At 46.8% G+C, this 24,694-nt stretch overlaps 1 protein-coding gene across 1 annotated transcript in view; it reads right to left on the minus strand.

Annotated features, from left to right (window-relative positions):
• Positions 1-5,789: 5,789 nt before the first annotated feature.
• LOC119405138 (U2 small nuclear ribonucleoprotein A') overlaps positions 5,790-24,694 on the minus strand; it is a 456,304-nt gene continuing 437,399 nt past the window's right edge. The window contains exon 8 of the mRNA XM_049419223.1: positions 5,790-5,799. The gene's annotated coding sequence lies outside the window, so the exon portion shown is untranslated. The remainder of the gene's footprint in view (positions 5,800-24,694) is intronic.

Below are 24,694 nucleotides of genomic sequence, written 5' to 3' on the forward strand. Positions count from 1 at the left end.
CCGCAATATGAGTCAAAATGCCATTTTTTCCAACTTTGACACGATAGTGTGACAATGTTTCTGCTTCATTCGCTCCCGCAGTATTTTGGTCATTTATTACAGAAACCTATAAAGACCGCGATGTGAATATATTACTCCCGAAAAAATATGTGCTTTTTCCAAAAAGCGCTAAACATGCAACATCTTGCATTTTTTCGACTAGGACAAAAATAGTGAAAATTAAAACAAAAATGAATAAACTATCATAGCCATGAAAGATGTGCGCCTTGAGATAAAGGAAAAAATAATTTCGGAGTAATTGTTCAAACCAGTAATTTTATATGAATTACTTAGCGCGACACAGTTTCACTTCCGTGTCCAATGTTCGAAGCGCTCTCTAGGCAACACAAAATTTTTCCCGAAATATAGCGCCTCAATAACTACTTTTCACATTCAGATATACACGCACGATATTTTTCAGCATGATCGGAGATGGTCGAAAATTTACCAGGTACACTTGATATGGAATGACCCATATACATATTCATAGAAACACTGAGAAGGCTTTGTGAATATATTGAATGAATGAATGTGACCTTTATTGAAAGCAAAGGACAACGCTTGGCTGCTGTTGAGGGTGAGGTGGGAAAGGGGTAAGGGCAAACAAAGAGTGATGAGCAACTTCAGGATCAAGCCTTTGCACGAGTCAATTGACCTCTCCTACACCACTCGAAACAGGCCACCTTGACTGCCGTGTATTGGGAGAGCTTTCTGTGCTGATTCATGGTCAGTCTTTATTAAATTCCGTAGAGCTGTCATATCGGCGTGAAGCATATGTTGAATCTGCTGTCTGCCTTTGACAACGATGCCCACGCCCAAATGAGATGTTCTAAATCTGCTCAGCACAGCGTCTGACAGTGTGTACATCCCATAGAGGCATTTTGACCCGAAAGTCGGGTTGCTTGCTGCCATTTGTCTAGTATGCGTGGTGTGTATGCTGGGATGGCCATAGCCTTGTTTAAACAAAATTTTTTGTTGACGAGTAAACCGACTCTTGTCATTTAGCATACGCTCAGGAGTAGCTTCCAGTAATCTGTTTTTACTCTCTGCTTTCATTTTAGTGCGAATGTAATGCATCAGTGCACTGGTAGGAGGGCCTTCTGCCCAGATTTAAAAGATAGGGATTTTGGTCTGCCGGGTGTGGCGAGGAACTTGGGTGTGGGGAATTGTATATATAGTCGAATCCATCCGGTTGAGCTGCGGCCGCATGAGCGGCTGCGTTTCCCCCGTCCATGCCAGTGTGTCCCGGTGTCTTGAATTCTTTTTAGCTTTGTTCTTCAGTCGTTGGCCACAGCATCTTCAGTTGTTGGTGCCGTTATAGTTCAGTTACCGCTTAGTACGAATATGTGAGGATGCGTTAGTGAATTCTTTTAATATTGAAGTCTACGAAATCAAGGGGAACAGTATCAGCAGCCCCCCATATTGCCAATAACTCTGCGTGCAAAGTTTCACCCCTGGGAAGCTGACAAGTGTGATAGCCATTTTGCTGTGGTGCATGTACGTTCTAACCCAAGCCATGCTGGCTCTTTCACCGCTGATCGTGGCGTCAGTCTAGATGTCAACGGCGTTCTGAGGCCTACTCTGTTCCTGTGTCTTCTCAAGCATAGAGTTTCCTACAATACTTACTAGAGGGAACTCTGGCGCTAGTGTCTATGGGAGCTCCAACGCATGACGCTTCAGCCAGCATGGGAATGATGGGTAGTACACGGATTTGTCTAAACTTCGTTCTTTCGGCTCCGTTTGGCTACGCGTCGCCTGCATCCGCTTTGTAGCAAGACGAAGTTCAGCAAAGGTCAGCAGTTTCACTTCACTACTTTATCCGTTTTAGGCTCACCAACTTAAATCTCGTCACGAAGTTCACAACGATCCATTCTTTTATCCGAAAGAAAACCAAAACACAGCAATAAACAAAGCCACAAGTGCGTTCGAAGCCCACAAGTACGAAGACTAGGCAAATCCGTGTACTACCCATCATTCCCATGGTGGCTGAACGATCGCAGCGCCAGAGTTCCCTCTAGTTAATTTTAGGAAACTCTATGTTCTCAAGTAGCTTTCTCGCTTTCATATCTCGTTTGTCGATAGGACGTTGTTTCCTCCGCGTACCTAGCGGCGCTTCCCATGGTGGCATTTGAGCAGTTCCTCAGCCACTGGCATCGCGTGGGCTCGGTTATCCCACACCAGGACTCTTTTCCCTGTGGTGAGGTTTGCAGTCGACATCGCATTGCAACTGCGCTTGGCTAATATCTCCCGTATTGGTGGCATAGGTGCCAGCTTGTGCAGATCATCGTTCCTCGTGAGTTTTCGCAGCCCAGTGATCGTACGAAAGGTTGCCCTGTGTAAATTTTCGATGTCGGTGACATCTCGATTAGAGAAATCATACACGGCTGCCCCGTACACAATCCCCCCGACTGCCATCGCTTTTGCAAGTGTTTGTCATGGGTTCTGCCATGCTTCTCCATACGTATTTTATATGCGTCTGATCATGTGCAAGATCAGATTCCATTTAGGCTTTAAATTGAAGATCGAGTGCTGGGGGCTATTGCAGCTGGCAATTGGTGCTCCAAGAAGTCTAATTTGTCCATTCGAAGACGTGGTATCTATTTCACCGATGTGCAGTGTAATTTCCTTGCTTGGATTCGTTGATATTTTTCCATCTACGTTGAGCGATTCCGTCTTCTCTGGTGACAATTGTAGTCCGAGTTTGTCTAAAGTATCGAAGAGACTGAGAATCGCTGCTCGGAGTTCTGTTTGCATACTCCACTCGTCGGGATGATCCGCCGCTTCCCTCCATATTGGAATGTTTTGAGCGGGAATAGTAAAACGCGCCGCAGTGTCTCTCTCAAGTCTTTCTGCCGCTGGTTTCATGGCTTCATTAAGGAGCATAGGCCCGAGGATCGATACCTGGGGTACACCCCTATCCAAGTAATGGGTTCTTTGGCTCCATCCCGATGCCTGGTCATGGAGCTTGATAGGCCTGCTTTGGAGGAAGCTGTAGATCTAATTGTATGCCCTTTGGCTAGGGTATCTTGCTGCTAATACCTCCAATATGACATCTTCTTTCACATTGTTGAAATACTTATACGCATATCAAATGCGAGGATGTAGTCTGACATTCGTTTGGAGACCTGCGGTTTATTACTCGGCGGAGCAACCATAGGCAGGCATGTGTGCCCATGTTTGGACGAAACCCTGCTTGTGCCGGGTTCAGTCTCGGTTGTTCGCCTTCACTGTAGTGTTGCATGCTCGTGTGTAGCATTCTTTCAGTCAGCTAAAGACTGTTGAAGTTAGAGCTATGGGCCATAGCTTTGCTGGCACTGTGTGGTCCACTCCGGATTCCTAAGAAGGATCGAAACGACTCCTTCATGCGGCACGGTAAAGTGCAGGCGCAAGCCGAAAGCCTTCCCAGCGTGGTGGGCGGAGATTTTAATGCAAAGCATTCATCTTGGGACTTCGTGAACAGTGGGCCTCTTCGATTTTCCCTCTTCGGGCAGCCAGACGGCAGCCCGAGGACTCCTTTCTGACAGGAAATGGCGTCATTATGCATCATGGTCACGAGGGGCAAAATTCTCGGGCAAGCGTCGGGCAGCCCGAGGCTGCCGCCGCAGCCGCAGCATCATCATCGTCACGCTAGCGCAGCCGCGTTCGCTCTGTGTCGTCTGCTACATCTTGGGCCTGTAGACACGGCGGCTTCGGCAGACGAGTTCGCTGGGCTGCTACAAGCAATCGCAGAACTGCTACACGCCTACGATGCGATTGAAGAGGAAATTGATGATGTGTAGCATCACACCATCAGCCTGTTGTTGGCCTGGCTAATGAGGTAGGATGTGTACCATGTCCCGTTATACATCGAGCGGGTTGTGCTAACGTATGTGGAAAAATGTTTCGACTGTCCAGAAGAAGCACAGCTGCGGCTCTTGTGAAATAATTTGAGAGGTCCGCATTTTATCCGCAGGGTAGTGTCGGAAGAACGAAGCTGTCAGCTGAGAAGACCGTCCTGATTGGGCTATCTCGATGGGCACGCAAACTACAATGCATGTAGTTGCGGACGAATTTGACGTGAGTTGGTCGAGTGTGCACGGCAAAATTCGGCGTGTTCTTGACTTCCTAATTGCTATCAGTGTGAGAGAGATCAAGTGGCCGGGCAGCAACGACATCGCACGAAGTAAGCGTGCATTTCATGTGCTGTATCAACACCAAGGGGCGGAAGCCGGCCTTCCAGACGTCATCGGGGCCCTTGACGGCTATCACATTCGCATATCGCGACCATCAGAATCGGAGGAGAGCGACTAAAACCGAAAGAAGCTTCGGCGCTGCGCGAGGACACGAATTGAACGTAAACAACACAAAAACTACTCGCATGACACTGAAATGTCTTACCTTCGATCACATACACGTGATTACCATCGTGCAGCACAAAGCATCCGTTCTTCTAGAGAGGGCGCACTTCTGTCTGCACCTCGCTTAAAATAATATTTCGTGGCGTTAGTGAAATGCACGTTCAACCACCGTGAAAGCAGCGAACCGGAAAAGACTCGTCAAACACAGCGGCGAACTTCTGCTCAAAGAATTCACGAGCAGACGACGCAACGAAAAAAAAAAAAAACACGCAGAAGAGCGCGTCGTCTGCTCGCTGCCAGCGTGCTGCCAGCGCAAAATCGTTCCGGCAGGAGAGCGAGTCCGCGGGCAGCCCGCTGGCTGCCGGAGAGGGAAACAAAAAACGCCAGGCCTGCGCTGAAACCGCAGCACAGTCACAGCGAAAGCTTGAAGGGCGGCGTTTCTAGAGCCCGTTGTAAGCTCTCTTGGGGCTACAATACAAATACACCAGAAAGGTACCCACTACGCCATAAATCACAATTTTTGTGAAGTTGGGAAGCACCTACTAAGCCATTATTCGTCATTCTGCGGAGAAGCGAGGTACCAGCTACACGTCTGTAAGGCATTATGTGCATTTTGTTGACGCGACGACTGATGACGATTAAGAATTATGGCTCAGCCCTTTGTAATGGGTTGGAAGCTTTAAACGGCCCACCAGTTGTGTAATTTGCATTGGTTGACGCCCGGTCGCTATTTCCCTCTCCCGTAATGCTGTATAACATACGTTGACGTGGGAGAGAGACGGGGGGGGGGCAAGAACTTTACTGAGTCCCCGAGAAAATGGATCATGCGCTTATGGGCTTCCTGGGCAACCAATACAAGTGCACTTGCGAGGAACCCACTACGCTCTAAATCATTGTAATTTTACTGAGACCCCAAGGAAATAAATAAAGTTTTTTCAAAAATAAAGTTTTTTCAGCAAACCAAATAAAGTTTTTTCAACCAACCAACCCAAGGAAATGGATCATGCGCTTATGGGCTTCCTTGGCAACCAATACAAGCGCACTTGCGAGGAACCCACTACGCTATAAATCATTGTAATTTTTGAGAAGTAGGGCAGCAGGCACTGTGCCATTTTTTGTCATTCTACGGAGAGCCGTGGTACCTGCTAAACGCATGTAAGGCATTATGCGCACTTTGTTGATGCTGTGCCTGATGACGACGAAGAATTATAGCAGATCCCTTTGTAATGGGTTGGAAGCTTTCAACATCCTACTCGTTGCGCGATTCGCATTGTGTGACGCCTGGTTACAGAATTCGCGTTGTGCGACGCTTGCTGCTTATTTTACTCTTCTACACGCTATATTGCATATGCTAATGTGGTTCTTTCCCGACATGAAGCCTGTATAGGACCTTTTTGCAAGGCGGTTTCAAGCGCCGGAATGACTCAGAGGTTGAATACTGGGCTCCCACGCAGAGGGCCCAGGTTCGAACCTCGTTCCATCCTGGAATTTTTTTCTTATTTCGTTTTTTTTTTTCGAGCGATACTGGTTACGGACACCGGCGGCGGCGGCGGCGGCGGGGGACAACTACGGCGCCAAAAACGGCCGGTGAAATGATCTCATAACAGCTTTCACTGTAAAACGAACGCGTTACGGCAGCGTTCCGGCAGGTGGGCGGAGCTTCGGCGCTGCCGGAGAGCTGCCCGTGAAAAACGAACGTCTGGCAAGCTGTCGGGCAGCCCGCTGGCTGCCGTCTGGCAGCCCGAGCGAATAATCGAAGAAGCTCAGTGACTGGACAGGACATGTTCTGCGCCATCCAAGAATAGAAATGTTGACTCTAAACGTATGCAACATACCAGAGACGCCAACCCGCATATGGCTACACGTGAGGCAACAAGACACGACACCTGATTTGATGCTCTGAGAGACTGGCAGACTGATTGCCTTCGGATGGTATACGAGGGATTATTGGTCAGCTGAGAACTCGTAAAAATTCTTAATTTTAAACTCTTTATTTCTCTTTCGTTTGTCCTTGTTTTGTTTTGTACTACGCAATATGTTTTCTCTGATGACGTGTATGTACCTTGCCTTTGTAAACCCCCTACAAAATGTTCTAGAGGGCACTGTAGGTACATGTCTAAATAAATAAATAAATAAATAAATAAATAAATAAATAAATAAATAAATTAGAAGATCACGTACTTTGTGGCGCCAGCAAGCAGAAAAAGAGTGTTATCACACTCGCCGTCATGGCTGCGATTGGCGCTGACTAACACTCCTAGGTTTAAACGCATATATGTTCCCCATAACGTGGACGGGGAGATGACCGCCGCTGCAGCTCAGTTAGTAGAGCACCGGACGCCTTATTTGAAGGTCGTAGGTGTGGTCCCTGTCAGCGGCCTCTTATCTTTTCGTCCACTTTAATTTCTTCACATATCGATCCTAATTACTACAAAATATCATCCCCTATACTTTCATTGGTTTTCTTGTCTGTTTGGTCTCACTAATGTCATTCAGAAGGAGTAATGCTTGAGCGTGACTCAAAAGATTATCCTGGCTTCTCCCTATTAGGAAGCTCTTGTGAGAATTTTTAAGAATAAATTTAGATGCAGCAGAAGAGACTTACCTCAAAGTTTGCATAGTTCTTGCACCTTATCCCAAAACTGTAAGCATGGTCGTCCGGTATCTTGTCAACGCCTGGCTTTGCGTAATTATTTTTGCCGGCTTGCGCATCGTAGTTTACTTGTTTATTCTTGTATTCGAGCGATTGATACCAAGACTGTATCTTACGATACTCGACCTTAAGGAATGCGTAACCACTGCAATAGAAAACGAAGCCGAAAAAGAAAAAAATAAAGGCCAAAGCACGTAGACGGAAACACTGGAAGAAAGTCACACTGGTCCTTTATGAAGGTCGCGGGGTAGAATCCCGGCCGCGGCGACCGCAATACGATGGCGTCGAAATGCTAGAGGCCCGTGTACTAAGATTCAGGGCTCTGTTTAAGGGGCCATGTGACAGCCAATCTCCGATCATAATCTGTGTTATGTGGGTTAATCCTTGTGCGTTCACAAACAAGCTGAGAAAATTTAGCGCATTTGAAGGAGCAGTTAACCTATGATTGAATATTTCTATAAAGACACGAGCGTCCTGAGGGTAACACTGGCGCACTCGAGAGCCATGGCGTAAGGAGCTGCTTGTTGCGAGCGTCTGCATTCAGGGGAACGATATTGTTGCGTGCTAAGCTGCGCGTGCAAACAAGCAATTTAAGCTTCGATCAGCTTGGCATTGAAATTAAACGATTTACCGTGGCTGAAATTCTGCTAAAATGCGACGGTTCCTCTCCACGCAGCACATGATGTCACACGCGCCATGGCAAAATGGCGGTCCCCGGCGGTGGGCAGACTTTGTAGCTGGTGACTTCCAGGCCCTATTTTGCACTGAAATATTCTCGTACAGCCCGTTTTTCACACATGTATAGGTACAAAGGCCCTCTATACTTTTTTTCTGCCGATTTCCGCATATTCTTGGGTGACGGTATCATTGCTCTTTTAAGGAACCCCAGTTGGTGGAATTGTGAGGAGCCCACCAGTTCGGCGCTCCTCAGTGGCGTAGCCAGAGGAAGGGGGGGGGGGGGTTCGAGTTGGGTTCCATTCCCCACCACCCCGTCAATTTTGAAATTTCGCATGTGTATATATACCTGCACACATACAAACGCACGCGCGAACAGACACATATGGTTGAAACCCCCCCCCCCCCCCCCGAAGAAATTTCTGGTTACGCTGCTGTTGCGCCTCATAATTATATCGTGGTTTCGGGAGGCCAAACCCTAACAATTATTGTTATAAAGCTTGAGCTAAAAACCTCAAAAGGCGACGCGCGGCGAGCACCCGCGTTGTTGCCGATGCGAGAACACCAGCCCGACAAAATTGCTTCGGGGCTTCCGCGCCGCCTTTTCCGGGTTGCCAGACAATATCACTATAATACAATCATGTATTTCAGAAATGGAGGACTCAGCGGAAGATGGGAACTTGTGATGAAAAATTGATGAAGAGGTGGTGTTCTGGAACCATAGAGTGTCATACAATAACCTAGAGAGGAACCTGGCACTGCGTTCAACCATCATGCACATGATGGGAATGCTAAGAGGCTTATTGGCAGAGAACGCGTGTGAATGAATGAATGAGTGAATGAAAAACTTTATTAATGCAAATGAATTCTCCCGGTGAAGGTGGAGCCCTCAGTCCAGGGCCCCTGTGGCCTTTGCCATCTTGCGAGCTCTGTCAATCAGCTGTGACAAGCAGCGGTCAGCAGCGGTCAGCAGCGTTCGGTCAAGCGCAGCAACCACAAGCTGATGGCGGTGGTGATGCCGCTGAGGCGCAGAGCAATGACGCTGAGGCCACTCTTCATCGCTACAATCGCCCTCCGCAGAAAAAGGCGCCATCCTGGCGGCTTAGGGTGAGGACACAGTGATTGGGTCGTAGTACGGCTCAATGCGAGAGACGTGCACAAGCTCGCGACCACGATAACGTAGGTCTGTCGATGGCGTGATGGGCTCCACGAGGTGATTTAAGAAGGACGCATGCTCTACAGCGCGGTATGGTCCGAGGTATTTGGCAACGAGCTTTGCGGAGCGGCCGGGTGCGGTAGCGGGTACCTGAAGCCATACCAAAGCGATTCCGAAGTTCCAGGGCGATCGAAACCGAGCAGCCTCCACCACTTGCTAAGAGGTTTATTGGCAGAGAACGCGTGTGAACAAGCAGCGGTCAGGAGCGTTCGGTCAAGCGCAGCAACCACGAGCTCATGGTGATGGCGATGCCGCCGAGGCGCAGAGTAATGCCGCTGAGACCACTATTCTTCGCTACAGGAAGTACAGGCTCCGAATTAGATAGCGTTAACTAGCGAGCTGTCTATGGGTCTTTTTCTACAGTTTCAGTTTCGTTCTTCGCGCAGCGTGGGTTGTGGAATGCGTTGCAAAGCACTCAAGCAGTGCCTTTGTTGTTGAATGAAGCTAATGACCACTAAATCTCTTGGTTTGCGGCCACGCTGCGGCTTCACAGGTTGTACTTGACCGTTTTAGCAAAGAGTCGCGCAATAAACGCTGCGCATAGATGTAGCGTCCTATGTAAATGCAGATAATTGCATAGAGTTCACGTTTTCTGATAAGCGAATCTTGTCAAAACTCGTTCAAATAGACTGCAAAACGACGGCGAAGCTAACTAGAACCACCGTCACCCTCCTCTGACTCTGCTTAACAAAGAAACGAGAGATGCTTTGGGGGCAGGCCACTGGGACAGACGCACCTAGCGTCGCAGCAAATACGTTAGGTTTTTCTAACTCAATACATTATTTTTATTTCCATAAAAACTTGATGCGTACTTTCGAGGGGAACACAAGTGTATTTGTTTTCAAGTGTGTTGTAAAAATATGATTGATTATTTGGTGATGCCAAATCTGGAACACAATTGCAGAGCATTGCACAGCCTGATGGTTGAATTTGTCCAGGCTTCACTTCAATCGCATGGCCACGCGAGCTTTCTGCAATAAGTTTTACATACGGAAGACTGCAGTAAATTTTAACTAAAAATAATTTCGTATTTTTTAAAGCTCGGTAAACAAGCGTCGCGAATCTCAAGAACGAAATGCATCCGAAGCAGATACAAAGCCTGTACTTCCCGTCATTCCCATGGTGGTTCAAGCGCCGCTCATGGTGCCCCCGATAGAGACTAGCGCCAGATTCCCCTCTAGGTAGTTTAGTAGGAAACTATGGCTGCAGCCGACGTTTCGACAAGCGGACTGGTCTTCTTCAAGTCTGCAACGGCTTTAGCAGTTGCACTAACAGCCTTGAAGAAGACAGGTCCGCTTGTCGGAACGTCGGCTCCAGCACATACCCTGTTCACGAGTTTTTCATCGTGTAATATAACACACTCGTATAATATAGTCAAAAGTTACAGACGCTTAGAAAAAAGACTCACATGATCCCTTATGCGCCCGCCTCAGTCGATTCGAAGGCGAAAGCCATATTCTTCTTTTTATTTTAAATCCATGTATTGAAGCTCCCGCGCCCCCCTTCCGAAAGCTTTCTGCAACTAACTTGGTATTACGATGCCTCCAGGATCGAAGGCATGGTAGCTTTCTGCACCTCAACTTATTTTGTACTGCCTCCGGGATCGGCCCACCTTTGAAAAAGCAATAACGCCATGTGGTGACGTCACCAAGTGACGTCACGTTATGGGGGTTACAATGACTCCATAATTACGGCACAAAATTTAGCGACCTGTTACATCATAATGGCGTCATACGGGGACGTCATCACGCAAGTACAATTTTTTGCATCGCTCGTGTTGACGCCGCTTATGTGGCACGCCGACACTGGACGCCGGTCAATTTTCGCGTTTGATGCGGCCTCTTCTCAGGCTTTCGGCTTAATGAACATAATTTTCGTGCCCAATTAGACTTCGAAGAGTTTTCCTGAAGTGTATTTATATAGTCTCATTTCAAGCAGCAACATTCTGTGCGAAACTGCGACCACGGACTTCCCTCATGTTGAGCAGCCGCTGCTTGCTTAACGAAAGAGGAGGGATTCATCGAGGGCTCGTTACTTTTTTTTAGACACAGCCTAATGAAACCAACAGACAGTAAAGGTAAGAAAGGCATAGGGGACATGTATGCTTTTACCGCAGTATAGTATTTATGGCATAGACGGAAATAAATTAAAGTGGATGAAAAATCAACTTGCTGAAGGTAAGGATCGAACCTACATCCTTCCGATGACGCCCCCGATGCATTGAACGTGTTATCGGAACGGCTGTAGGTTCGGTTCCTACCTTGAGCAAATCTCTTTTTATTCCACTTTAATTCCTTTTAAAACAGAAGTAATATCCCGTGTATCAATACACAGGGAACCTGCACAAAAAAACGTTCTTTCCCTCAAGCCGCGGTTAAGGTATCCGCGGAGAAGAGGGGCATAAGGAGGTGTGAACGGCGCCCGAAAAAGCTTTGGCGTTCGACTTTTAAGTCGAAACTTAAGAGTCTTCCAATATTTTTTTATTATTAAGGCAAAAGCCCTAATCAAAAGCCAAAATCGACCGTCGGAGTCGACGGCGTCAGCACAAGGGATTCAGAAATCATCACCAAGTGATGACGTTATCACATGACGCCTTCAAGGATCGCAAAAATGTGTGACGTCATCATTAGGTCCCTGTTACATCATATAACGGGACATCACATTATGACGTCATCACTTGGCATCGTCGCTTGGTGAAATGCGGGCCGATCACGGAGGCAGTAGAAAACCAGAAATGCAGAAAGCTTGCACTGCCTCCGACCCTGGAGACAGTGAAAAGCAGTGTTAGGAGCAGAAAACTTTCCGTAGGAAGCGGAGGAGGATGAATACATACGTTGAGAAGAATAAGAACAAGATGGCTTTCGCCTTGGAGTCGTCTTAGGCGAATGCACAAGGAACTCCGTTAGTTATTGGTTCACGGAAACAAAAATACACGGAACCATAGCTATGTAAAACTTCGCTGTAGAACACATAGCGAAGGGCAGAGACTTCAGTGCGTTAGCAATTGAAGTTTCAAATAGTGTAAAAACGCTGCGAGAGAGATGAATAAACAAACACACACCAAAAAATCACACCATCTCCCTTTAAGGGGACCATGAGGCGATGCGAAGCAGCGTTCGGCATGTCGAGCCCGCGCTTCAGAGGGGGAGTGGAGAGGGAGAGGAGAGAGCGGGAGGGGGAGTGGAGTTGTGTGGAGAGGGCTTGCGCATGCGAACTAAGGGTGGTCACGCTGCACACCACCGGTCTGAACTCGGCCATAAGATGCTTCGCATCAAAAACTGTATGTGTATGTTTATGTGTGTTCTCATTTCTACCTGTCTCCCACGCTTTTCGTACTTTGAACACAACGGAGACGACAATGAATAGAGCATGAAAAGGAGTGAATACGTGCAGACCAGGGTTCTCATTTTCCGAGAGGGTGGGGCGTCCCCAAATTTTTGGGGTAGAGGGCACGCAATTTGCACACAGGTTGGTGGTGTGTGGTGCTCTTGGGGTGGTGACAGAGAAGGTGGTTTAGGGGGGAGGTGTGCAGGGTACAACATTGAACAGTGATGTGCAGTACAGCCCATACTGAAACCATATACATAGGAATCTGTTCACTTAGCATGCTCCTCTGTTTTAACAGCGGAGTTGCTCCAGGGCTGGGCCTGACGACATATGAGTGTCTGCATGTCACTCTCAGGTTCCCAGATACACCCATAGATTGCGTAACGGCAACGGTTGCTCGCGAAACGGTAGCCCCACAGTGATCACAAAAATCACAAGGGGAACACTAGAGAATCGAAGCTCCGCTGTTTCTATAGATTACAAACTGTGTGGAACTGGGGTAAATTGTTTTCTTTCACTGTCTACTTCAGCGTAAGTCATGTTCCAGACACGCACACTTTATTTTGTTCTCTAAAACAAGCACAGTTGCCTATTCCACACCATCTAGAAAGCAGCGCTAATCTAAGGTAGCACTTTTACTCAGTTTAGGAGATGCCCCTCTTTTAGACATGAATGACACCAGTACTGCCTTTTCCACTATATAAGTCGCATGCGCAGAAAAAAAAACCAGAATACACACTTAAATCCGTGCTTGAGAAATAGGAACGTGCGCTCACGTGTTTTTTTCGTTGTAGAGGCAAAGGCGTACTGACATGCCCACGAAGTACTCCGGTAACCGAAAGTCCAACATTTTTGGGTACTCCGCGTTGTCCTGAAGAAAACACGAAAGATGCGTGAAAATAAAAGCATATGTTGTTGCAAACTGCGCCCTCAGCGCAGCACACCCTAGGCCGCCTTGCGCCATTGTGATGGTACGTGTCACGTTATGGCTCAAGGGCCTCTGATGGTAAGAAATGTGCCAGAAGTTGTGGCGTGTGAAAAGTGTGGTCTGAACAGCGCGAATAGGCTGATGCTATAAGACAGAGGTCGGTTAATGCGATCATAAGTATGGAGTCACGGCCCGTGGGCACCGCAATTAGCCGAGGCTGGGCAAGAGATGAGGACAACACAAGACCAGAATTCGCTTTCAATAGAACAAGTTCCGTAAATTAGACGAGAAAGAAAGCTGTGCAGCTGCGTTACATGAAATATTTGTGAAGGCTGAATAAGAGCTACAATAAAAAAGAAAACCATTCAATAGAAGGAACGTGGCATAATACGCTCTAGGCAAACACCAGTAGTCAAAAACTATATAACAGTCACAAAATTATAGCAGTGCACCGTTTCGTTTGGATCGCGACGCCGGCAATGCACAGAGTGTTGTGCGTAGCACACGAGCGCTGGTAGTTTCTGTGGCAATATGTGACCAATGTTACATTGCTACAACTGCGCATAGCCACAACTTCAAACACAGTTGGCTTTGCCCCAACACGAATTGCGGTAATTTTTGTGACGTCAACGTGACGTCATCACATGACGTCTCCGCTTGGTCAAACGTAGGCCGATCGCGGAGGCAGTGTATAACCAGCTGAAGTGCACAATGATGGCCGTGCCTCGGATACTTGAGGCAGTAAGAAAGCCACGTTGGGTGCAGAAATATGTCGGAGGAGGACAAGGGATGTCCAGTATGTCTACTGAGAAGAAAAAGGAGAAGACGGCTTCTCCCGTCCAGTCATCTTAGCTGAATGCATAAGTGACCCTGTGGTGGTCGTGGCAGGAACTTTATTCAGAGGTCCGGCAAATTCATGGCCTGGGCGCCTAGGCCGTACCCGAGGAGGACCGGAGACCCTATCTCCTCGTCACCTCATGGGCTTGCTGGATGACCCACAATTGATCTTGCAGGTTTGAGGACCCTGTGAGTTTTTCTTGTTTTTCATACCTGCTGATTTTTTTCAGTTTCTTTTATATGTTCGACATAGATCCTAGTCTTTCGAAAGCACCAGGAGCCATTCCTCTGTTCTCGTGGTCTTTGTACGCCTTTCTTCTGGCATCTATGCAGAGCTGATGCGTGGCAACTAAACATCCCTGGGGCACTGAGCTATTCGGTGCTGTCACCATAAGTTTAAACAGTTTCCTCGCGTCTCATAAATGCATAGAAGGCAAAGCTGGAAAGTTTTTTTATAAGGCAATTGTGTTACTGAATATTTATGTCAACTGCAATAAAAACCTACGTGAATTCTTCTTTCTTAAATTTTCTTTTTTAAACGAAAAAAAATTGATGAGACTTTCTTCATTACTTAAAGATCAAGTCTTCTATGAAACGCCGCATGACGAGTGCTTTTACTTCGACCGCATCAGTATAAAAAATACGGTCAAACATGCGACAAATCGCATATTTTCTCTAATTTCACACTTCTTTTCGGGAAGATTTAAGTCTATTGTACACTGAAACATCTCTGTAGTAAAATACGCTTTCCTGAAAACCCTACTAGAATTAAGGTTGGTTTGGGAGAGTTCCAGATAGCTCAAGAAAAAATCACGAGTTTTGAAGATTTCTGTAGTTTTTGAAGATACGTAGCTGGTAGTGAAACACAGAAATTTCGGAATTAACGAAGAGGACAACTAAACAGAACCTCTGCGATAGCTCAAGCGTTTTTTCAAAGCTCAGCACACGAAAAATAGATTTTATACACATTTTTCTATTAGGCACAGCTGAACAAATACAAGCGAAATTCGAGAGCGCGCCATGATCTTCAACACTTTTTTCGAGGAAAAGCGTTTTGCCACAGACCTTCATCTGGCACAGCAACAAGGCAAATATATATATATATATATATATATATATATATATATATATATATATATATATATATATATATATATATATATAAACAATAAAGTACTAACAAAGGACCCGGAAGTAAAAGTTGAAAAAGATCAAGCACGAAGGAAAAAGTGTTCAGTAAAGGACTGACGTTTCGGCCGCGGGACCGGCCTTCGTCGGAGTATATATATATATATATATATATATATATATATATATATATATTCAGAACAGCACGGCTACGCCGACGGCGAATGCCCACAGATACTCTCCATATAATTGCTATCTCAGTTAAGGTACATCGCTGTAGTACTTACAAAAAAATAATAGTGATGCCCTTCCCGTTCTTGGTAGCTACTCATCTGGTACAGAAACGCAAGCGGTATGTCGGTGCGCTTCAAATGAGACATTCTAAGCTCCTGTCCGCCGAAACGGTTCCCGTGCTCACTTCGGGCTACTACCAAGGAGCGTACGTGCCTCGCCGTGTGAACTCCCCAACTCAGAGTGGTGGAAGTATGGACGGTTCTGGATCGGCGCCGCAATTCTATCGGAAATGATGGCCACCAACAATGGGGTAATATTTTCTTCCCTGACCAGATGAATCCGGATATTTCTAAGGGCATGGCTTGCTCTTTGAGAGCTTTGTGAGCCAAGCGAGAGAGCCCGGAAGGCTCATAAAACTGCATTGACGCCTTCCGTAGTTGACACAGCCATTTATCGCAGAGGGGGTGTATACTCAAGCGCTATATATTATACCATATGCCTGCTTCGAGCGCCATATTTACTGATCTCTGACCCCCATAATGCTGTCGCTCCTACTTGTTGCGCATTAGGAACCATGATGGACCAAAATTATTGCTTTCTAGTTGATTTCTCTGGAATAATCTCAATTTTAACTATTTTCCACAATCAGGCTTGGCACAAAAGCATTCAAAGTTGCGCCTCTGTGTTTTTTCTTTTCATTCCTTCATCGTTTCTCTGCGATATCCTGTGCTGGCTCACTCACTGTTCCTGTTCACTGTTCCTACTGAAGCCCGTCGGCGAAATCCCAAAATTCTTTACAGTTATATAATTCAAAATAATAATAATGTAATTACGTTGGGCCGTCAGTATTGAACGCACAGAAAAAAAAACGATTCCTTATTGAGAATGTAACCTTTCAACCACTCCATGTCCTTACTGGTTTCTTATTACGTTACAAGCGTAACCGTCCTAGTTGTCATCATGCTCATAATCAGTGCTTTGTTATGCCCACTTGCCAGACTAGTGCCTTCCCCAGCGATCTCAACCAACTGAACTCACAGAAGTACATTCGGATTCTGATTTGCACTTAACGATACTTTCGTAAACAGAATGAAGACCCGAACAAAAAAGCCGAAGTTATTTCGCATGACAGAGATTCGGGCACCGTGTGCAAAGCAAACTGTAAACATACACAGGTAATATTCAGTGACATTGAAAAATTATTATGCGGATTACTGTAGTGTACGCGAAACATATACACGTGAACTAACCAAACATGTACGTGAACTTCTTGAAACAACTGAAAGGGGCCCTGCAACACTTCTACAAGTAGTCAGCGATTTGTCTCACTATTGGAGGATTTTAACAGCAAAACTTCTTTGAGCTCGCAACAACAGGCGATTTTCGTGGCGTAGTTGTCGGCCGCCGCCGCCGCCGACGCTGTCGCAACTGCTATAGAGCGGTAATGATAAAAGAAACATCGAGGATCGAGCTGTATTTGAAGCCAGGCCCTCTGCGTGGCAGTCGAGTATCGCTGCCACGGAGCCACACCGGCGCTTAAAACTCCTTTGGAAAAAGACCCCATACAGGCGTCATGTAGGCCAAGGAATCACGTTAACCTATGTATTTGAGAGCGTTAGAAGAGTAAAGTAACAACCAGGCGTCACACAGTGCGACTTGCGCAACGAATGGGTCATTGAAAGCTTCCCAACCATTACAAAGAGCTCATTACAAAAAGAAAAAAAGAAGATATCGAAAGCAATCTTTTGGTCCTCATCCGGTAGCTTTCGGCACGTAACGTTGTTTTAGACTGCCTCAAGGATAAGAGGCGTAGCAAGCTTTCTGCATCTCCTCTTCTTTATCTTCTCCGTGCATCTACTGCTACTCCCACGCCTCCCTTCGAAAGTTTTCTTCAGCTAACGTGGTTTTGCACTGCCTCCAAGATGGGATGCATTGTAAGCTTTCTGCGCCTCACCCTGTTTTTCGCTGGCTTCGTGATCGGCCTTCCTTTCACCAAGTGACGATGTCATGTGATCACGAAACGCTATGTTACGTCATGATGACGTCACAAAATTGGGGGACGTGTGACGTCGTGATGACGTCACCATGTGACGTCAGCCCGTGATGATGATTTTTTGATCGCTCGTGTTGACGCCGCCGACGCGGGAGGCCGACGGTGAATTTTCTTGTTTGATGACGCATCTAAGGCTTTCGCCTTAATATAGCATCGCCGATTGCCGGAATCGTAGAGTTTCCTACAACACATACTACAGGGAACTCTGGCGCTAGTGTCCATGGTAGCTGCAACACATGGCGCTTGAGCCAGCACTAGAATGGTGGGTAGTACACGGAATGTTTGTAAGTACACGGATTACGTACCGTGTTTTCATTACGTTTAAGTTTATTTCGTTCGAATTAGGCCAGGTATGAAGTTCGTTTAGCCAGATATTAGCACGCTGCTCTAATGAATTTAGATCTGGACCAGAAAAGAAAACGTTAGTGTCATCTGCGTACATAGCAATGGCGGGAGTAAAAGAAATGTTAGCAATATCATTATTATATAAAAGAAAGAGCAAAGGACCTGAAATAGATCCCTGTGGGACCCCGAAGTTTATGTTACCTAAGTCTGACTTTAATTCGTGAAGCTGTGTATATTGCATTCTGCCTTCGAGGTAACTCTTTAATAATGTAAACGCCAGTATACGGATACCATATTTCGTTAGCTTTTGAAACAAGATTTGGTGTTTGATCGAATCAAACGCTTTTCGAAAGTCAAGAAAAATTTCCACTGTAAAATATCGCTGTTCGAAATTACTAAGTATATTTTCTTTTACCTGCAGTAGAGCAGATTCCACCGATTTTTCAGATTGAAAGCCATACTGGTGTTTCGAGATAATCTTTTTAACTTAAATAAGATCACACAATAGTTTATAAATAATACGCTCTGCCATTTTTGAACAAAGCGGCAGTATCGATATTGGTCGATAATTATTGAGGTCATTTTTACTGCCACCTTTATGAATGACAGTAACACGCCCAACCTTTATTTTCTCACGGAAAATGCCAGTTTGCAACATTCTGTTGCAGATATGAGTTATTGGGCCAGAGATGTCACAGATAGCAGCTTTAATCGGCGAAACGCTGATTTCATCGTAACCGGGCGAGCACGTCTCTTTCAGTGCGAGCACGGTAGATGCTACCTCTTCATCTGACGTAGGTGTTAAAAACATATCACCCAAGAAGCATACCTTCGCCAACGTATGTTTCGCATGGCTGCAAAATTATCCATATTATCCAGTATTCTCCTTCTTTTTTTTCAGAAATGTAATTTCGCTTGTCAAGTCACCTTAGATGGAAAAATCGTTTATAAAGTCAAAAACCAGAGAGGAGATATCCCCGGTGAGAATGATAAGGGACTTGGATCACTCGGAAACCAAGCTGTAGGTCTCATAAAGCGCGGTGACCCAGAATTAGAATACAACATAAGCGGTGTATTCCAACACACTGTGATATGCCCTGACTGAAGATGAACAGCCAGTAATATATTGTGCCAGCACGAACCAAGAAAAAACCTGACTAGTGACCGCGAAAGTTCGTTGTCTAGGTTACAATTAAAGTGTGATCGAAAATAGTTCCACGCAGCTGTATTCACTAGGGCGTCCCTAGTGGCAGAGGCTATTTCGCAGCGGGCTTTCCGGTTGAAACATATTAGTCGACATATCAGTCGACATATCAGTCAAATGCCAACATATCAGTTGGCATTTGAGGCGTTTCACGCACCTCCGACTCTGGACTCCTACGTCTTTCAAATACGGGGACTGCCCTAACAAATTGTACAGGCCTAGATGTGGTATCGTATAACCTCTGTTGAGTTTCCTCATTTAGGACGGAACATTGTCCCATATCACAGTACCTCTTGACGTAAAGTGCCTTACGCGGGCATTGCATCCGTCAGTTGCACTGTGTAAGTCGGATAAATCCAGTAAAAGAGTGTACGTGTCTGCGCGCACGTGTGTTGTGCGTCTGTGTGTTTGGGTTCGTTTGTGCGTTTGCGTGAGTATGTATGTATGTGTGTGTGCGTGCGTGCGTGCGTGTCCGTGTCTGTGTGTGTGTCGGTTTCTGTTTACGTGCGTGCGCGCGCGTGTGTGTGTTTGCGAATGTGTGTGCACGCGCACGCTTTTTTCCACCTATGTACAAAAAAAACATGGCTGATCCCTCTGTTATAGGAATCGGCACAATACGAAAGTAAAACGTGTCTTCACAGACGTAGTTGAGCGTTCGTTGTGCATTGTTTCGCCCTGAGGGCGAAGGAATGTATGATATAGCAACAAGTTGCAATGTCACGCGAAGAACGGCAAGCAGCTCGAAACTTGCAACGCGCTGCTCAAGCAGAAAGGACGCACGGAACGAACGTACACAGGATAAGCGCGAACAACTGTCGCAGCTCGACCGTTAAAGCGCGCTGGTCAAATACTAAGGAGTACGCACGAAAGGAACGCACAAGTATACACAGGATGAGCGTGAACTGTCACAGTTGTAACTTATTTGTTTGTGCGCAGCGTGCTCCTTGCGCAAAAGCGGCCGTTGCAGTGAGCGAAGTGATCTTCGTGCTATCTGTAACTTCAACGCAAACTTGCAATGAGCGCGCAAGACGTACAAGATAAGCGCGCACGTACGAGCGACCACGCCATATCGAGGCGCACGCTCATCTCAATGCGTGGGCCGACGACATTTAAGGCCCTTCGAGCCCTTCGCGCCATCTCACTAATGATAACGAAAACACGCTGATGTACCCCGATCTCTGAGTACTGCTACCGGCAAATGGTGTGTATAAATAGCACGCCGTTAGTATAACGAAGAACGAGCCGTCTGTGGCGGAGTCGTTTCGCGCTGGGGATCGAGAGGTCGTAAGTTCGACTCCAGTTGAACAACTTTTTCTTCTAGTCTTATCTTAGTCTGTATTTTAGAACGTCATATCCGTGACGAAAATGCGTCAGTGGAGCCGTGGTGTACCCCGGCATAAAACACTTTCGTGTTAAAATAACCAAAACGAAAATGGTGCTGGCCCGCACCAGCAAGATGTATAACGGGCTCAAGCTGACTTAACATAAATTAGGAGGGGAGCTATTCCAAAATAATTTTTGAAAGAAAAAGCAATTTGGTAAAAGAACAGAAAGGGGAAAAATGCACCGACGATTGCGACACTGCCTACTGCGACTTCCGAGCGCAGCTTCTTGTTGGGGCAAGCCGAACTATGTTTGATGTTTGGCCTTTCCGCAAGGTATCCACTACACCTTAAATCATAATTTTTTGAAGTAGGACAGCACACACTACGCCATTATTCGTCTTCCTGCGTATAAGCGAGGTATTCGCTACACATCTGTAAGGTATTACGTGTGCTTTCTTGACGCTGCATGTGGCTGATGACGCTGAAGAATTATGACTGGGCACTCTGCAGTGGGTGGGAAGCATTAAACCACACACTTGTTGCGCAATTAATATTGTGTGATGACTGCTTGTTATTGTACTATTCTGCCACGCTATATTACCAAGGCTAACGCGATTCTTTGCCCGACATGACGCCTGTGTATGGGCTTTTTGCAAATGAATTTCAAGCACCAGCGTGGCTCTGTTTTGGGATGACTTGCAGAGAGCAATTAAGAAAGAAATTCCATTGTACCCGCACGGTATTCGATTCCTGAGTGTACGGAACGAAGATTGCGTTCCATTTGACGCAATCATGCTCATGGGCCTCCACTCTTTGTGGCGTTCGAGAATGGCAGGTCAGCATTTCGACAAGGATGCGCGGCCTGCCCGAGGTTATTTCAGAGAGAGTGTGCACTGGTTTCTTGAGATTCATAAAACGGCACCAGAACCACCCGACTGGCTCTCAAGAGTAGAGCCACTTGTAACATTGCCTGAATTTTAAACAAACGATACCAGCATGTTGCTGGTTGGTATCTCTCACCTCATGTAGAGTGTACATAGGGAAGATTTATAGCAGTGTTGTCTGTGTAATGTGCTTGTACCAAAGCTAGGTAATAAAGAAAAAAAAAACCAGCGCGGCTCTGTGGTACCTTACTCGGCTGCCACGCAGAGCGCCCGGGTTCAAATCTCATTCGATTCTGGGTATTTTTTTCTCATTTCATTTTTTTATGTCTATCGGGGACGCCACAGACGGCTACGGCGCTCAACGCAGGATCGGGCGCGTAATAGCTGGTCTCTAAAGCCCAATGAGTGTGCTCGGTAACTTCAAACAACATGCTGAATACGCAGTTATTTTCAAAGGATCATGTCAAAATGCATCAGCCGTGCATTTCCCTCGCTAAGCGTACGTCAGCCTTCCTTGGGGCGTAGCGCTGACTGACGGGCGGGAGGTATGGAGTCCTCAGCGGCAGCTGTGACTGGCTACGGAATTTCACTGGCGCAGCGTCCTGCTTCTGGCGCGCTGGAGTAGCGTTGCGGCTGACTTCAGAGCAGTGTAGCTCAACGCTTGTGGCCCAGGAGGCGCTGGTTCAGAAACTCCGAGGGATTGCTGAATTTCCTGGCGTATGATGTCAGTAATCAAATCCACTTGCCGCTGCGACGGCGGCAACAATTTTCGCAGCTCGCCCTGTAAGATCGTTGGGATGGTTTCAAGGAGGTCATCGGAGCGAAGTCCGTGAAATTCTTGCGCAACCTGGTGTTGAGCGGCGATTGACTGGTCGCGTGCGCATTACCGGCGTCTTTTCGTCGCCCTCGCCTCCGAGAGAAGTTCCTTGACGGTTTTCGGTGGGTTCCTCATCAGTCCCGTGAAAAGCTGCAGCTTCACCCCTCGCATGAAGAAACGAACTTTCTTCTCGTCAATTATTTCAATGCCGTAATGGCGAAAAAGTATCGCCATTTCACCGGGGTACATCCTGATGTTCTCGTTCGGAAGCTGCACACGGGTCTGCAACAGGGTTTCGGCCCTTTCTTTGCGAATCACGCTCGTAAAAGTACCAAGAAATGCTGCGCAGAAGTCTCAGGTCGTTATCGTGGGCTCTCGATTTTCGAACCAGGTACTGGCATCATCCTCACGGGCGAAACAGGCGTGCTGAAGCGTCTGGTCACAGTCCCATATGTTGAATTGGGCGACGCAGTCGCATTGTACTAGCCAGCGTTCAAGGTCTTCACATGGTGATCAGTGGATAGTCGGCGGCTCCCATGCCTGATGCATGGCGACCATTGTAGGCGACTCAGCGGCCGTCATTATAACCGGTGTCTTCGTCGTTGTGGTCCTTGTCTTATCGAGTGGGGTTCCGTAGTCTGGTGGTTATCTTTGCAGCCATCGGCTAAGTGGATGAGCCGGGTTGGTTTTGATGTCTTCTTCAGTGCTCGGGATTGGTTCAAGATTTTTAGGAACTCATGTAATGTGAAGAAACCAGCACCTCCACCAGGTGTCACCTGCCATCGGTAATCTGTTCGTCGGCGGAACGTGTCTTCCTGTCCCTATCGAAAATTCACCCACCATGAGGAATGGCGGACTCCACGATCCACCATTATGGTGGATTATGGTGCTGGAAGATGGTGGCACGTGGTGCATGCTGGATGCTGGCGTATGATGGATGCTGAAGAATGACGGAAGCGTAAAACGGCTCTACAGCGTCGGCACCACCGTGCCTAGCCGTCACACATGAATAATCGTATAGAAGGCGGTGTAGAAAGCACTAGTACAAAAAGAAGAAAAAAAAACCGTGTGGAAAAAAAAACTTCCGCCACCGGGTGTCGAACGTCCGACCTGCGGATCCCGAGCCGAGTTACCACTACGCCACGCTGACACTTCCTTAGCGGATTCCAAAATGACTAGTCAACATACTAATACACCGTTTCGCTTCAGCTTTGTATGTTTCACACTGGAGACAGACGCGATCTTCACATCCTACTAAAAATTGCGTAGTTATAAAACGCGAACAAACTGCTGCCAGTAACGAATGGCACGTCGATAATGGCCACAGCGCTAACTTTCCTTTAGAATTCACAACGTAACTCCAAAGAAATATGTCAAGTGGAGCGAGTAGCGCGAGTATAGTCAACCGGGTGTTACTGCGAAGTTTTAATAGCCGTTTCTCGCTTTTTCCAAAGTGCGACATGTGCAAGGCTTTCTGTCAACTCTGATCTCATTCGATAAATATGCGCGTACAATTGATTGAGTATTGTGATGTTTTTTGTTGCTTCTTTTCGCGCAACGTACAGCGCAGCCGTGCCAGCACACTGATCTGACGCTGTATCATTAGCTACAACTGCATAGCAGCTGGGCCAAAACAAGTGCGGTGCGCGGGAAAAATATGCCATCATATTGGTTCAGTAAGGCATGCGAATGGACAAGTCTGTGTTCTCGCATACGTGTAAGAGAAGCGCCGGCGAGTGCGACTGGCGGCGGTTGGTGACCGGAGGCGTTTGCTGGAAGCACGTCGCATCTATGCTCATCGCTTCTTATGCGGACACCGTACACAAGAAAAAAATGCTTCATTTAGGTTAGCCGATGCCACAGATGTGCTGTAAAGTCATTCGTACTAATCAGAATCATGTATACTGAAACCCAGAAGCGCCGATAACACGTAGACGGACTCGGTCGGTACGCTATGCCTAACCTTTGGTGGCAATCATGGTGGTAGAATATGATGGTGGAAGTCATACTTGGTGGGGCTTATCTCGACGCAGGCCGAAGGTAAAAGTTTGTGCTTTGTATGCATTTTCACTATTATCTTAAAGTGCCGCTGAGGTAAGTGAGTGTGCAAGAATTGCCAGAGTTGCGTTTCTAGCGTGGCGATATCAAGCGGAGGCTGTTTTCTGGTCTCCCCGCTGGAAGGACTCATTTACTTCTCGGCAAATGCGCGGCGATGTAACACAGTTACTGTCGCTGTTCACACACACACTTCTAGACTTGTAAACATCAAAATGCAGCAGCACATCGCGGATGTAAATTTGATAAGTACGTGCGTAAAATGTAAGCATTCACGGCTGCTGTGCTCCAGAAAACTTGTGGCGGTTATTGGCGCCGCATCAATAAAAAAACAAACAGTGCTGTAAAGCTTAATGATCGGTGTTGGCTTCTTTGAACTGCATAAAGTTCTGCACATTCAAGAGGAAAACATTAGAACTGACAGCGACTACACATAATGTCACGTGCACTTCCATCATGCCATCGTCATCCACCATGCTTCCATACTGCAACCGTCGTCCAGCTTGTTCACCAAGTCATCCACCAAAACATGGTTTGCTCGCTACCATCAGCCAGCATTTTCCACTTAACACCAAAAGAAGCTCGCCACCACCACCACCATCTGCCACCATTTTTTCCACTCTCGCCATCATCAGCC

This window comes from Rhipicephalus sanguineus, chromosome 9 (genome assembly GCF_013339695.2).
Source record: "Rhipicephalus sanguineus isolate Rsan-2018 chromosome 9, BIME_Rsan_1.4, whole genome shotgun sequence".
In the NCBI taxonomy this organism is placed as follows: domain Eukaryota; kingdom Metazoa; phylum Arthropoda; class Arachnida; order Ixodida; family Ixodidae; genus Rhipicephalus; species Rhipicephalus sanguineus.